A 14,654-nucleotide genomic window follows, 5' to 3' on the forward strand; every position below is an offset into this window, starting at 1 on the left:
TATCACTGTTGATTCAGGCTGCATCTAACACCTGATTGGCCTTTGATCCCCCTCCCCCAATCCTCTTTCTTGTTGAAAAGGTTGGCATGTAAAGGCTGTGTACAACATTATATAATAATATCTAGCTTGATTATCGAATGATTCACATTAACCTGTCTAACTCTGACGGAGGCGTCAACATCAGCATTCTGGTCATGTTGGCAACAACAAGTGAATGGGTTTCTGATTAACCAGTTGGACTGGTTTCTTTCTTATGACTAAGTGTTTGTGTGTTGGATTTTTTAGTTAGCTTTCAACATTTTCAGTCATATTGCTACGATGTCGGCAGTGTGATAGTTGATAGTGATGCCTAGGACTGTGGCATCATGCCGCACATGTAGCATCATGTCTCGACCAGTCACATTATCCTGACACCAGTCCGACCAGTCCTAACACTAACGTCTTTATGCTGAGCGCCAAGCGAGTAGGCTGTTAGTACCATTGGTGTAAGTCTTTGATTTGAATCGGCCGAGACACACACACACACACACACACACACACACACACACACACATATATATATATATATATATATATATATATATATATATATATATATATATATATATATATATATATATATATATTCATGTCCTTCTTTTCTTCTTCAATTAGCATTTATATGTTTTGCTATAAAATATTATAACTAACTGTTTGTATCGGAAGGGATGATAGTTCCTCGCTAATATTAGCCATCATTTATAACAGCATGTGTGAAATTCCAAATTGAGAGAGACAGGATAGAACAAGGCAGTAGGCCGAGAACAAGCCTAGTTGCTGGAGAGAGAGAGAGAGAGAGAGGAGGAGAAAAGGAGACAAAAGGGGAAGAAGATAGGAAGAATCGGAGTACGGAGTACGCCGGAAGGAGGAAAGGAATTGGCGGAGTGAACACAGATGAGTAGAAACCAAGTACAGGGGAAAGCCATCTCACACTATAATCACGTGATGAAATATGTTGTTACATGGTCGAAAGGAAGAAGATTGGTTGAGAAATTAATATCGTTTAATTTGTATTAAATTGTTATTCTTTGAATTTCACCTTTGTATTCTTAATAATTTAATTGTCGGTATTGCTGAGTGGGGGCTCGGAGCTTTACCTCTCTCTATCACTAATTTCACTTCCTAAAAAAACGAGCCAGGGTGGGAATTCCACAGTAATTCAAATAGATATTGGGAGCATCCCACCCCAACGCAAAACAGTGGGTCACATAGAACTTCACATACACCATATATATTTTTTCCTTAGTTTGTTTCCACACTGATGCCGGAACACTAAGAAACAGGAGTTTACACAGAGTAATTATTTCGTATTGTATATCATTGTAATACTTAAAATTTACATTATTTGATTGTATGTGTATAAAAGTGCAGAGCTCCTGACACTTCCTAACCTTATATATATATATATATATATATATATATATATATATATATATATATATATATATATATATATATATATATATATATATAAAGTTAAAGTCTCCTGTAAAACGTCTGTTAGAATAATTTAAAATTATTAGATAAAATTTGCTTAGTGCATCTTTAAATCGCCCTTGGTAGGTATAGCAAAGTCAAACTGAATCTGACACGTTTCTTAACAGTAATAACATGTACACATTGACAGGTATTGTGATATAATTTTGTAATCGCCCTTTACTTTTCATTTATCTGTAACTATAAAATGTATGAAAATTTATTCGATATCATGTAGCATGCAGCTCTGAAATTTACATAAGTAAATAAATTATAGCAACTGACATTTTTGAATAGAGATCGTGGAATGTTAATGGCACTTAGAAGTGTGTTTCTGAGAATATGGAATGTGGTCAGTCAACGAACATTGACGCTAAGCTCACAATGAATTTGATTGCAATCACGACATTTTTTGCAAATGAGGTAAATTCAAATTCATGATGCATGTAGCGGTAGAGGACTACGCTATGTGGTCCCTCCGTACCAAATGGCAATATAGTGGCGTTAATACATTAACGGCTTTCAAGTTTAGCGGAAGACAACTTCAAAGATCGTATGTGCATTTTTGTTCAGGTAAGACATTAAATGTAAAATCATTTAGAACTAACATACCATGTTAAGCCTTTGGTTGCATTAAGATAGCTATCTGAAACCATATTTACACATTTCTCAACAAAAGATGTATAAATATTGATACAACCATTTTCTGTGTGTTAACTGTGATTGTATGACAATGTCATGTACAATTCTATTAGTGGTAAAATCGAACTGCTCTCGAAGAACCTGTGTTTCATGGAATGTTCCGCTGAGTAGGAAGAATATGTATTTGTGGAGTATTTCATAGTAAGTCACAAAAATGTTTAGTTTTAAATCTTATGATTCTTTTCAGAATTTACTCATGAATTGTAATAATACAAATAGCCTCGTTGAAATATTTTAGTAGCCAATTGTTTACCTTTTACTTGTGGTTCTAAAATAAACATTTTTATTTGAAATTAACAAGAATGAAGCAAACTATGTTAGTCACCTTTATGGGTTGCGTGATGACACACATCCGTTGCTTGTCGATCTACTTTGTTCTAGATCGACTACCATTGGCTGCCAAAGAAAAGACCAAGCTCAATATCTTGTCAACTGTAAAGAAAAGATCAATTTGTTAAACGAAAAAAAAAACCCACATTGCAAACTAAAATCCAGTCTTCCATGACCGACATGAGTTTACAAATCATGCTATGATATTCAACGTTGGCAGCATACCTCTATACAAATATATATATATATATATATATATATATATATATATATATATATATATATATATATATATATATATAGAGAGAGAGAGAGAGAGAGAGAGAGAGAGAGAGAGAGAGAGGGGGGGGGGAGGGAGAGAGAGAATACAAATCAATTGGCGAATAACAGTCCTTTGCAGCAAGGGATCACGTGTGTCAGGGATTGATTAAGACAAGTGCAATAAACTGACAACGAACAGTGCGAAACTAGTATTTAACTTTATAGCTGTTATTTGTTTATTTTGTGTGTGTTTTGTATTTGTCTTTGAAAAAGACTCCTAACGTCATCGAAACTCCACGCCTGCTTTACTTAAATCGGTACAACAGACCTGAACCAAACACCTAAATAAACACTGTGAACACATATCTTAAACGTCCTTAGTGAACTCGTATTTACGGGATTTTTGCATCACCGTGTAGCCTATTATCGCACCGGCCTAGTAGGAACTTGACCTGCTCCTTGTTTATACACCAATTCGCATCTGAGAAAATAACAAGGAGTGTGACCTACTTCTCTCTCTCTCTCTCTCTCTCTCTCTCTCTCTCTCTCTCTCTCTCTATATATATATATATATAATATACGGAATCAGATGGTTGCAGATTCCTAAGGTTGACTTTGGGAAAGTCACATAAGTCCCAATTCCTCGTCATTTATTTAATATTGCCGATAATGTGTTTCAAATATTTGATATGACCATATAAACCAAACGACCATCACCAGGAATAGCAACATCAACTATTGTTACGTCCGGTCATGAAGACGCAAATTAGATAAAGTGAACAAATATATTACATGCTAGTATGTATAGTACTGTGTAGTAACGGAATCGATACCCAGACCAAGCTGGATCGGTTACTGTGTTGTGGTCTCAGACAAGACACATTTTTTTCATTCGTCCCCGTCCCTTCCCCACAAAGTTTCCACGGCCAATTGGCTAACACTTTCCTTTCCAGTCGTTTCCTTTTCCTACCACCGTCCCCGAGTTGTTTTCTATCATTCTTTACTTTTCCCTTTTCCATTCGGTTCATAATCTTCCTGTCATGGTGTTCATGATTTTCTCCATACCATGTAATTTTATATTGAATAATGTAAAGAACTTGTTTCTTATCTTTTTGCATATATATTATGTTAATAGCAATTACATATGTTGAAACTAACTAAATTAAAAACAACAAAAGCGAGTTTAGCCCAACGAAGCTCGAAATGTTGCTGTGTGTCTGAGATGTACACCAAACATTTTATTATGTATAGCCCCACGATAATATTAAACATTCCAAATAATGAAAAGTCATTTTTTTCATATAGTGAAGAAAGGTCGGTAATTTTATTTGTTCTTCATAAAAGGTAGTTATGAGTGTATGTAAACAGTGGACTTACATAAATTAACGACGAACAGTTTACACCTTCCAATCATTCAAGGGAGACATTAGATTTATTGAAGCTAAGGAGTATGTAATCGAAGGAACAGATACATGACGGATATGAACCAAATGCTTTCCACATAACATTTTCAAACTCAAATATATCGCTGCTGATATAATTCCCAGTAAACACTTTATACAGGATGTTTACGTTACACAGCATGATAACAGTTACCATATTTACGGTAATATCTGAAATAAACTGCGTCATGTTTACATTGACATAACTTGTTTTACTTGCCCCTCCCTGTACATGATATTATGTATATAAAATGTCCATCGTCTGGTTGTGCTGTCAGTCTGCTTAACCACAAACTGAAGCTCACAGAGATCTCTATCGCATTGTGAAGTGTACGGGATCTTAAGTAAATCACAGTAAGTACATACGAGAGGTTGTTTTGCTTTGGTTTTGTGGGGTCTAGAGCATTTTTCATATGACTGGCTATGTATGGCTGGATATGGTGATCAATATATTTGGTGAAGAAAGAACTCAGGGAGTCCCTGTAAAGAATCACCGACTCACGCGAAGCTGCTGGCAAGCTTTCTCACATATCCACGACGTTAGTCGACTTGAGTTTCGAACTCAGGCGGAAAAAGGTAAGATGTCTGAGTTATATGTAATGGAAAGTGCTTTAAACCACCTGGGAACCCACATATGAGATTATAACCTGGTCTCCACAGTTTACTTTACAAATAATGTATTATAAAAATATTCTTAGCATGAATTCTAGAAACTATTATATATACCACGAGGATTTCATTAATTAGCGATACACCTCTGTCTCTGTGTGACTTTCTCTCTCTCTCTCCATAAAGGACACAAAATATTCAGAAAACTCTGGAGTGAGAGAGCAAAATAATTTGAGCTAGATGAAACTCTCGAACTTACATGAAGTACCCTACACAAATCCTGGGTAGTCGGAATGTTATGTGTACACATCCCCTTGGGTGTTATCTACAGTGTTTTTTGTCAACCTTCATAGATCTGATTGGATGACAAAGAAGCTGCACAGAAGCCCGATCGCAGAAAACTTCTTATCCCCTGGCAACACTTTCAGTGATATGACACTGATTGCAATTGCTCACGACCCCAAAAGGAGTTCCCAAACCAGTAGAGAAAAGGACTCTTATTGGATACGCCGCCTTAAAACATTGAAACCAAGTGGTTTAAACCAAGAAGACTAAATAAAGACAACCATGCACAAATACAATTATCTTCGCAGCTGACACATTTTCTTTTAAATAATTCTCTAAATTTGCCTAATAGCCTATGACTACTATAACAATAAAATATCCGGGATATAATTTGCGCTTACATAAATTTACAGAAAATAACATCTTATGGCTCAACAATTTCTAGGTCAATACACATATTTTCCAGGATCAGCAACAAGCTGAAATAAACTAGTTGAAACATAATAAAGTTAAAAGGTCGAATTCCTGTAGAAACAGCCATATAAAGTTTCGCAAACATAACCGTTTTTCTGTTTTATATGTTATCTTGTCTATGTTTTGTATTTGCCTTAGAAAAAGACTCATTAAAGAGTCGAAAGCGCTCAGGCTAGCTAGATACTAGTTTCGCACTGTTCTTTGTCAGTTTATTGCATTCATCTTAATCAATCCCTGATACACTTGCTGTAACCAGTGCACTTGAAAGGATTGTTATTCGCCATATGATTTGTATTCTTTACATACATACATATATATAAAACATGACTTGGGCAATAAGTAGCGACTTTTCTTCGTATTTTTAAAACGTCTTTTTGCCTGCAGATGTTGCATGTGTGTGATTAATTGACTCTTTCTCTCGGGGTTATATTCTTCTTTTATTTTTTATTTAGTAGGAAATGAAGAGTGCCGTTCTAATCATCCTTTTGGCATGCGCGATGTTCCAAACATCTTACTCGTGTGGCATTTGGAACCGAAACAAACCGTGTCAGTGCGCATGTGAGGATGCATCTGACTCGTGCAGTGCTTACTGTCGTACTATTACCGGTACTGGAGTACAGAAAGTTATTGAACAGAGGCGATGTTACGATAACTGTTACAACACCTTCAAGAATTGCTTGAATAGGTGCTAAAGGATGCTGGCTACGACGGTCCAGTAGAAGCCAGTGCTCATTAAACTACAGATGTTCGTTAGCTAGCTTCATCCTTCAAAAGTTTTGTAATCATCGTAGCTATGTATGGAAAACCTTCGAAGCGCGGAAATGCTATCAAAGATAAGATGAGACGATAACCGTTGTTTATTCAGTACCTGAGACACTTTAATTGATATTAGATGATAAATGCTCAGACACCATTCAAGACTATACAATGTACTATCTTACTGCAGTTGAATACTGGGTCCATAAATACACGAATGACCCATGATATCATAAACACGGCATAGAGATATTTTTCCATATTTTACAACAATGATTTTGAGTAATGTCCTACATATCTTCAATAACATTTTTCAACCTAAAGCAAAAATGTGGAAGTGCCAGAACCTTCCGTTGTCACGAGCAGCCATCTTGACTTTCTACAATGCTTTTGATCTGGCATATTTCCGGTTGTGATAGCACAGTTTCATAGTTTACAGGAAGTTGGATGCACAATTATAAAGTTGTTACTTTGTTGTTAAGTGTAAGGCAATGTTTACATTTTTGTACAAGGCATGATTTTCTATAAAAAAAATAAAACTATCACATCCATTCTGTTTCCAATAGTTAATGAAACATTTGAACCCATTACCAAGAAAGAGTATACTTATACCAGTATGATATTTTACATCATAGTTTCTTTTCTGTACCCAAAACAATATACTCTTTCGTTCTATTTGAATAGTAGATCGTAAATTAGAAAGATACATTATCTGTCTTGCTTCTTTTGCATTTTATGTAAGTATCTGTATTACTCTAATGAATGTTGATGAACGGTTCGTATTAACTTTTATAACTTAAAAATGTTGCAATTATAGCAAACACGTTTTTCCTTGCATGCAATTAAGAAATGCACTGCACCGAGCGTTTTAAAATTAAGTGCTAAATATATACATACCAAACTACATTAAGAAAATTAAAATGTATATTCAAGCTGCATGTTTCAGAAAAGTTAATAGCAAACTAGATATTCTTGTCATATGCAAATATGCAAGATCTTTGTAAAACTTTGATACAATTTCCTAATTCACTTACGTGGCAGAGATACCATTGCCATTCCGTTTTGTTTCTTTTTGAAGGTAATCCTAATTATCAAAGAAAAAATGTAACAGACTATGACGTGTAGTTAATTATTATCACGGAACAAAGTAAATAATGTTCCGAACAAAAATAGTATAGAAAAGAAGAAAGGTATCTCTCAAAGAAATAGGGAACGTACGTTTTTTATTATTATTTGATTGCCTGTCATGAAAAATTATATTTTATCTTATTCCCATACACCGTTCTCTGGCCCTTTAGTTACTACAAAGAAATATTGAGGTTATCCGCGCAAGTGCCTTGAGAGATAATTAGATGCGTATCACATGTCCGGTAATGACCTCATAGGATCTATAGCTACTACCCAACTCAGCTAACGACGAAGATTGCTGACGTGATTCAGATCATTTCTTTTCCCTTTTGCATCATGGACAATTGCGAGAACGACTTTCCCAACGTTTCTGTAAGCGTGAACATTTTACTGTATCGGTTTGAGTCTTTTTTGTAACACTAACAATGAAGAGGGTAGTGATGACACGGCGTCAGTTCTTCGAATGATGATGATATTTTGCTGAGTGAAGAAGGACGACTCGAGAACACAGAATGGTTTGTACCGATTTATAACATGCATTTAATATTTAAAAAATAAGCAACACGCACGTTATATTTCATAAAAGAAACTCGAACTTTGTCAACTCCTATGTTTTGGTGGACCCAAACTTCGATAATCCTCCCTTAATTGCCTGAAACTTTTAAAATATACCGATAGTGCGAATCATCAAATTAGATGCTCGTAAAGCTGTATTCTAGTGTTTACGTCTTGCTAAATAAAACACTTTCGATACTAGGTAGCAAAGGTTTCACAATTTATAAAAGCAATGCAATCCACATTTGGATTTTGTAAATTTAGAATTGTTGCATTGTTTCAGAGCACCAATTCTATAGTCTGACTACACCCCCGTTTGTTTGTACCCCTTGCCGATTTCAATAACGAAAACGTTTAATGTGATAAAAGATGCACAGAACTATGTGAACTGAATCATTGATTTATAATTTCTAACCTGACTGTGACGATAATGGCACTAATACTGGCATCCCCCGCACCTTTCATGTTTAACGGACTTTCCATGCTCTATCATGTCCGTCTATTATACTGAAACTTTATGTTAAGCATGAAACGCGCAGATGATGACGGTGTTGGGGCCCTTCTACTCACAGTCAGATTAGAAATTATAAATCAATGAATGAATCGACTAAGTTCTATGCACCTTTTATCGCATTTAAAATTACCATTTTCTAAATTTGTTTGGGGTTACAAACAAACGGACAATAGTGGAAATAATAACATGCTGTACACTATGATCACAGATATTTTTAGTTCATTATTTTAACATTTACTCCTTCACACAGTTAAGTACTAGGCCTTAATCCAGCACGGATTACCTGTTTACACTGGACATTACATTTATACATTAAAAATGGCTACTGTCAATCTACAATTGACATCAATCATCCCCGAGAAATTGTGACAGCAGCTTATACACAATAGCTTTGGTGTAGAAAAGGAGGATACAGCACATAACAGATATGCCACCAACATATTTAGTCAAAATCTTACCGAAGGTAGGGTCTAATTTGCAAGGCTTTACAACAGTCTCCGTCCATTTCTTGCTTTTTGGATAAACAACTCTCCACTGCTCCTGACCAGTCTTGGTCACTGCATGTGCATTGTTTAAATTTTCATTATAGTACAGGGCAGCTAGATGCAACCTGAAGAAATAAAAGCAACACCAAAACAAATAACAAAAAAGTCAGAATAAAATGATCAGTGATTCTTGCTAATTACTGAACGTGTTTTACAATTAGGGTAGGTAGGTAGATTTTTTTTTCAACTTATTTTAAGCATTATATATTGAACATAATGATTGATATCTAATATATTAAGCGTTTCAAAGTACTGGGCAAAACTGGCTCAATTTCATGCAATAATCAATTTCTGCAACAGTTTTTTTTTTATCACCATGGGGAAAAAAGTGCTAGGACCAGCTGACCGGAAACACATTGTCTCATTTTTACCTAATCTAATTGCATACTAGTTACTTTGCAAGCATGGATCAATAAAAGAAGTGTGTGCTCTTGGGTGCGAAGTGATTCACAACATTGTGGAACACTTATAAGCCATACATTTGATATAAATACGATAGCTTCTGGATGTCTCGGAATATTTGAGGACTGTGGATGACTTTATCCATACGTTTGTATGCCTTAGAGCCTAATCAAGATAACTGATTGCGTATATGACCAAGTGTATCAGTCTGTGCTTACAGTTTTGGTTAAAAAAGATGAAGATGTTTAGTTAAATCAAAGGCGTATTGCGAATTAAGCTCTTTAGAATAAGCCCACACTATAAATAGCACTGGGTTTCCCAATCATATGTATATAGATAAAATAAACAACACCAACATGTAGAATGTGTGATCGGTTTTGCTTTATTGCTTCATTAGACTGAGTTCAAACCGAATTCGGTATCATTGCTTACGTTATTAAATGTAATCTGTTTCTAAGTGATTCAATGATATAAACAATATGACATAAACAAGATGACGTCATATCTTACAATTTTAATCTAGTTGTCATATTCTGTTACGAATAATTGACATGGATATGTGCATATACAGCACAGATTAATGATATTTTAATACATGTAAATACATAAAACTGGATTTTATAAAAATATATATATATATATATATATATATATATATATATATATATATATATATATATATATATATATATATATACACACAATCTCTGATTAGACAAAATCTTAACTTCATAAAATTATGGCCAAATCTCATTCTCTGTTTGGTTATGCCTCACGTGTGCACACACAGCTAGTAACAGTAAGTGGATATTGAAATACAGCATTGTAAGCATATGTAAACTTTTCTATACACATTCTTGTTGAAAACATGCCTTCATTCAACCACTGTCTTTCTTCCAAAATGGCACCATGTTCACCTTTGCAAAACAAATGGTAGGATGGTGCTCGTGATTGTTTGCGATGTGGTTCATCAGTGATTCCGATTTGGCAACTTCAAGCTTACCATTGTCCTCACAACCCAGTAGGCATGGTTCACCGTAGACTTGATCCACGGCCGGATCAATTCACAGTCCTTCCTCTGCACTGGCTCCAGCTTCTTGGAGATGCCTGAAAATGACAAAGGAAGCATTCAAACAAAGGCATAATTTTGCATGAGAGCTGCATCAGTAAGAAAATGACAAAATGTTTTCAATTAAATTCAATGTAATTTGTGCAACAAATTATATATGTACTTTTTTCCAAGTGCCATACATCAAATTAGAATTTCATATCCTTTCGCTTCTCTCTAATATATTTCTGCACCATTCTATGCCGATCTCTAGCTAGGGCTTTAATGGTCAAACCATGATCATTAATGATGTGATTCAACCCTCTCTTCAGATCTATCATCTCCATTTGAGTGGACCCTCTTAAATAGAAAGAAAATGCACAATTTGCATAGTTGGTTAATTGTTTTTAACAGCACTTTGAAGGATACAAAAGGCAGGTGGCATTGGCTAGCCTTGCAGGTATTAAAATTTGCTGATCAATTTAAAAATGTATCGCTGACAATTTTAAAACAACAAGTCTAGTTCCCAGTAACCTAACAATCACTTGTGCTAACATTTAATTGATCTAATGCATTATCTTGAGGTAGTTTTTCAACTTGATAAAATTAGATACAGCTATGTTATCAAAGTATATACCATAATACCAAAGTGTAATATACTGGTAAAACATAACCCACCACCCCCAATCCACATTTTGTGCTAGCTATACAAAATTGAAATTTGGTATGCTATTGTAGTAATCAGTGTTAAAAAGATCTTGTGAATTCAGCCATTCTACTCAAAGTTAAATGATGTCGTTCTATCTCCCTCTTTCGTGTGCCAATTAAAAAGTTGTATTCATTATCATAATGGCATTCACATACGTTCTAATGCAACCATATATTGTACTTGTACTAGCTGGATGTCAAATACCTGTACTAGCTGGATGTCAAGTACTTTCTTGGCCTCCAAATCCATCAAAGTATAAGCCCCATATTTGACTGAAAACCCAGGGGAATCGCAACGAGCATCACCTCCACATATCATTTGCTTTCCAGTGCGCTCTTGAATTAAGGAAGCTTGTTGTTTCACCCATACCACTTCAACTGCAGTTACGATATAGTATGTTTGTAACTTCGTAAATGTACATTAACTGAAACTTTGCATATTCATTCCCTCAAATAGCAGCAAAGCTTTTGCACAATTGATACCCGATAAAAATATTGCCCCCCCAGTAAACATATTACTCCATGGCGTTCTTTCATCACAGGGCTGACTTTTAAATTCTGAAATGTGCCCATTGACAGAAATTGAATTTGTTGAGACCATTGTTCCTCGAGAAAATTTCACAAAAAGTCGGGGAGAGCAAACAACATGATCTACATACACTTATCAATTCTGCCAAAGCAAACTCAGACACCTGAAACTGTGGCTTATCTTCTGATTTTGCATCTTTATTAAGCTTATAGTTCATGCGTATCATCACCGTCCTCCTCCTCATCAGTATTTGAATGTGGTTCGTATCCTGAATCGTGGTATGTATCAGGGTCAATGTCATCCTCACTGCTTGGTTCAGTTTCATTATCTGAATCCTCTGTTGGTTTTAGGAGCTCACACTGAATTGCTATTGATCTTGTTACAGCTCGAACCTAATTCTGCGAGTCCTCTTGTGGGATCTAATTTAGCCAGAACCTTCACACTCCGTTTTCCTTCTTGTGGTTGGGCCTGAGGTCCTGGTGCGAAAGCTGGTATGCTGAGTTCAGCATCATACCTCTACCACATCACATGTACTTGCTGGTGTATGATGCACATAATTTGCATTGTAACTTTGCATTGTTTGTTGCAGAAGCTGCCCCCCCCCGAAAAAAACCACGAGTATTATTGACAAGAAAAAGCATTTGTAGTATCTATGTGGTATCTTCTAAACATTTGAGTAGTCACATGGCAGCAACTGATTCTTTACATTTATGGCCGCACATAAGAGGAAAAGGAAGTGGGGGCAGAGACACAAAGAAGTTTATCCCGTGTCATAACCTAAGACTCATATATCTCAGGTGATAGTGAAAAACACTTGAAATTTATATATTCCACTCTATTTTAAATGCATATTACTGTTACTCTAACGTTGGCATCATAAACAACTCTTTCCGAGATAAATATGTTCCAGGATTATATAGTGTATGCAACAATTCAATCTCCGCAGCACATGGGGTGGGGGTGTGGTGATAATGCTGGAGAAGCACGAGAACCTGAGTTGATCAAAGCTCTATTTTATGTGTGTGATTGTGATTTGGATTTTTTAAGGTAGCTTGAACAATTTTTCAGTCATATTGCTACGATGTATGCAGCGTGGCAGTTTATAGTGATGTCTAACACTGGGGCATCATGCCGCAGACACGTAGCATGTAAGCACTAATAAGCTGCCTGCTATCAAGCACAGTGAATCAATAGGATGCTGAGCAATGGCCGCAAAAGATCCTGTGACGTCACGTTATTTCAGCCTCGTTTCTACTCGACAAATATGCATATCGGAACGCTCGCGCAATTCATTCCCTATAATGTACTGTAAATCTTTTTTGGTGTAACTGGGTCGCCTCAACTAGTATTTAATTTATCTTGGGCAACAAATGAATAATATAACCACAGTTTTAACTGTATGTTCCCTGTTCCTTAAGTAAAATGGAAAAGTAATGTTTACGTGCTTGTCATGTTGCAATGTTGCAGTTGGTATCTGCCAAGGTACCGATTGTCTCGTGGTCATACATTCTGAAGGTAAAACAAATATTTTCCAAGTTTATAAAATCAAATGACAATTTCATATCGTTAAAAGATAGTTTACTTTCCCAGTTTAGGTACATAAATTTAAATATGGATGAAATAGATTTTTGTTTTCTGTTTTTCGAAGAAAAAAAAATATTTATCTTTTTCACTTTATGAAACACTATCAGATAATATACAGGAATACATCACTCTTTTGAGGAGCTGTTGATGGTTATGAATTGCAATTATGTTGCGTAATAAATATTCAACTCCTTTCCCATTACTGATATACAGAATATCATATCCTATTATATTACTACAATAGTAATACTGGCTTTGCACCCCTTATCTTTCATTTAGTATCATGTTTATTTGATTTATTGGAATATAATGAGCGTTATTAATTGACTTAAGTAGATCATGCTGCATTCAGCACCTGTAATTATCTTGTGTATAGCTTTCTTGATCAACATTAGGTCAACATTTTAAAGAGAAAAAAAAAGGTTCGTCAAAGAAAAGAAAAAGAAAACTAAGTCAGGAAAAGTAAAATATAGTAGATTCATTTCAAACAAACATTGGAATCACACAGTTCAGACAATCAAATTATATATATATATATATATATATATATATATATATATATATATATATATATATATATATATATATATATATGGTTTACCCATCTGTGGGTATTGACATGTACCCAATACTGGAGAAAGATACAAGCTTACAATGTCTTTACATACAATGTCTTTACATTACTCCACAATTTATACAACACAATGCATCTCATATTTGTGGCTTGTAAGGTTAATAATTTCCTCACTTAACTTTTTTGCACACACATATATTATTACATATATTATATTTCCTTTGGAGCTGTTACCTAGGATTGGAGAGAAGATTTTAGAAATATGTCTCCATAGATGGAGAAATAAGGTAATTTAGAATGTATTTCCAAACAGGATAAATGTATAGTTCATCTAATATTCTTATGGGTGTATTTTAGTCCAACTTCAATGATACCTGAAGCATTGCCATAGCCACGGCTTAAGGTTTTGTTTCTTATATTACAACCGCTTAAGCTGGTGTTTCAGTGTGTGAAAGCAGCTCTCATCTTTGATTGATGACTTGGATTTACGTCGCGTGCGCCCAAAAGGGCATGTCGATGCAGACGAATTTATATACAAATGCGGTAGCTAATGGAAACTCAGTCAACCAATGAAAACGCGTAACTTATTCCGCCTCGTGACGTAATTTCAATATCTCCAGACTGGAGAGTGTGGTACTAAAATGAGATGGCGAGTGTCTGTGTTTGTGTGTGTGTGTGTGTGATTATGATTTT

General features: G+C 35.2%; 3 long non-coding RNA genes across 4 annotated transcripts; 2 read left to right on the forward strand and 1 right to left on the reverse strand.

Moving 5' to 3' along the window:
• Positions 1-229: 229 nt before the first annotated feature.
• Positions 230-1,072, forward strand: LOC149794027 (uncharacterized). The gene is made up of 2 exons (XR_016422934.1): positions 230-485; positions 748-1,072. It is a non-coding gene; the product is annotated as an uncharacterized LOC149794027 (long non-coding RNA).
• Positions 1,073-4,319: 3,247 nt separating this feature from the next.
• Positions 4,320-6,925, forward strand: LOC149794028 (uncharacterized). Its single transcript, XR_016422933.1, has 2 exons — positions 4,320-4,604; positions 6,071-6,925. It is a non-coding gene; the product is annotated as an uncharacterized LOC149794028 (long non-coding RNA).
• On the reverse strand, positions 6,644-12,243 carry LOC149794029 (uncharacterized). Of its 2 annotated transcripts, XR_016422936.1 has the most exons (3): positions 11,480-12,243; positions 10,522-10,625; positions 6,644-9,181 (listed from the first exon to the last, which is right to left on the reverse strand). It is a non-coding gene; the product is annotated as an uncharacterized LOC149794029 (long non-coding RNA). The 2 variants fall into 2 exon arrangements; XR_016422937.1 differs by lacking the exon at positions 11,480-12,243 and having other exon boundaries at positions 10,522-11,244.
• Positions 12,244-14,654: the final 2,411 nt, after the last annotated feature.

The sequence above is a fragment of the Sinohyriopsis cumingii genome, chromosome 8 (genome assembly GCF_028554795.1).
Source record: "Sinohyriopsis cumingii isolate HCF-2022 chromosome 8, ASM2855479v2, whole genome shotgun sequence".
Classification (NCBI taxonomy): Eukaryota; Metazoa; Mollusca; class Bivalvia; order Unionida; family Unionidae; genus Sinohyriopsis; species Sinohyriopsis cumingii.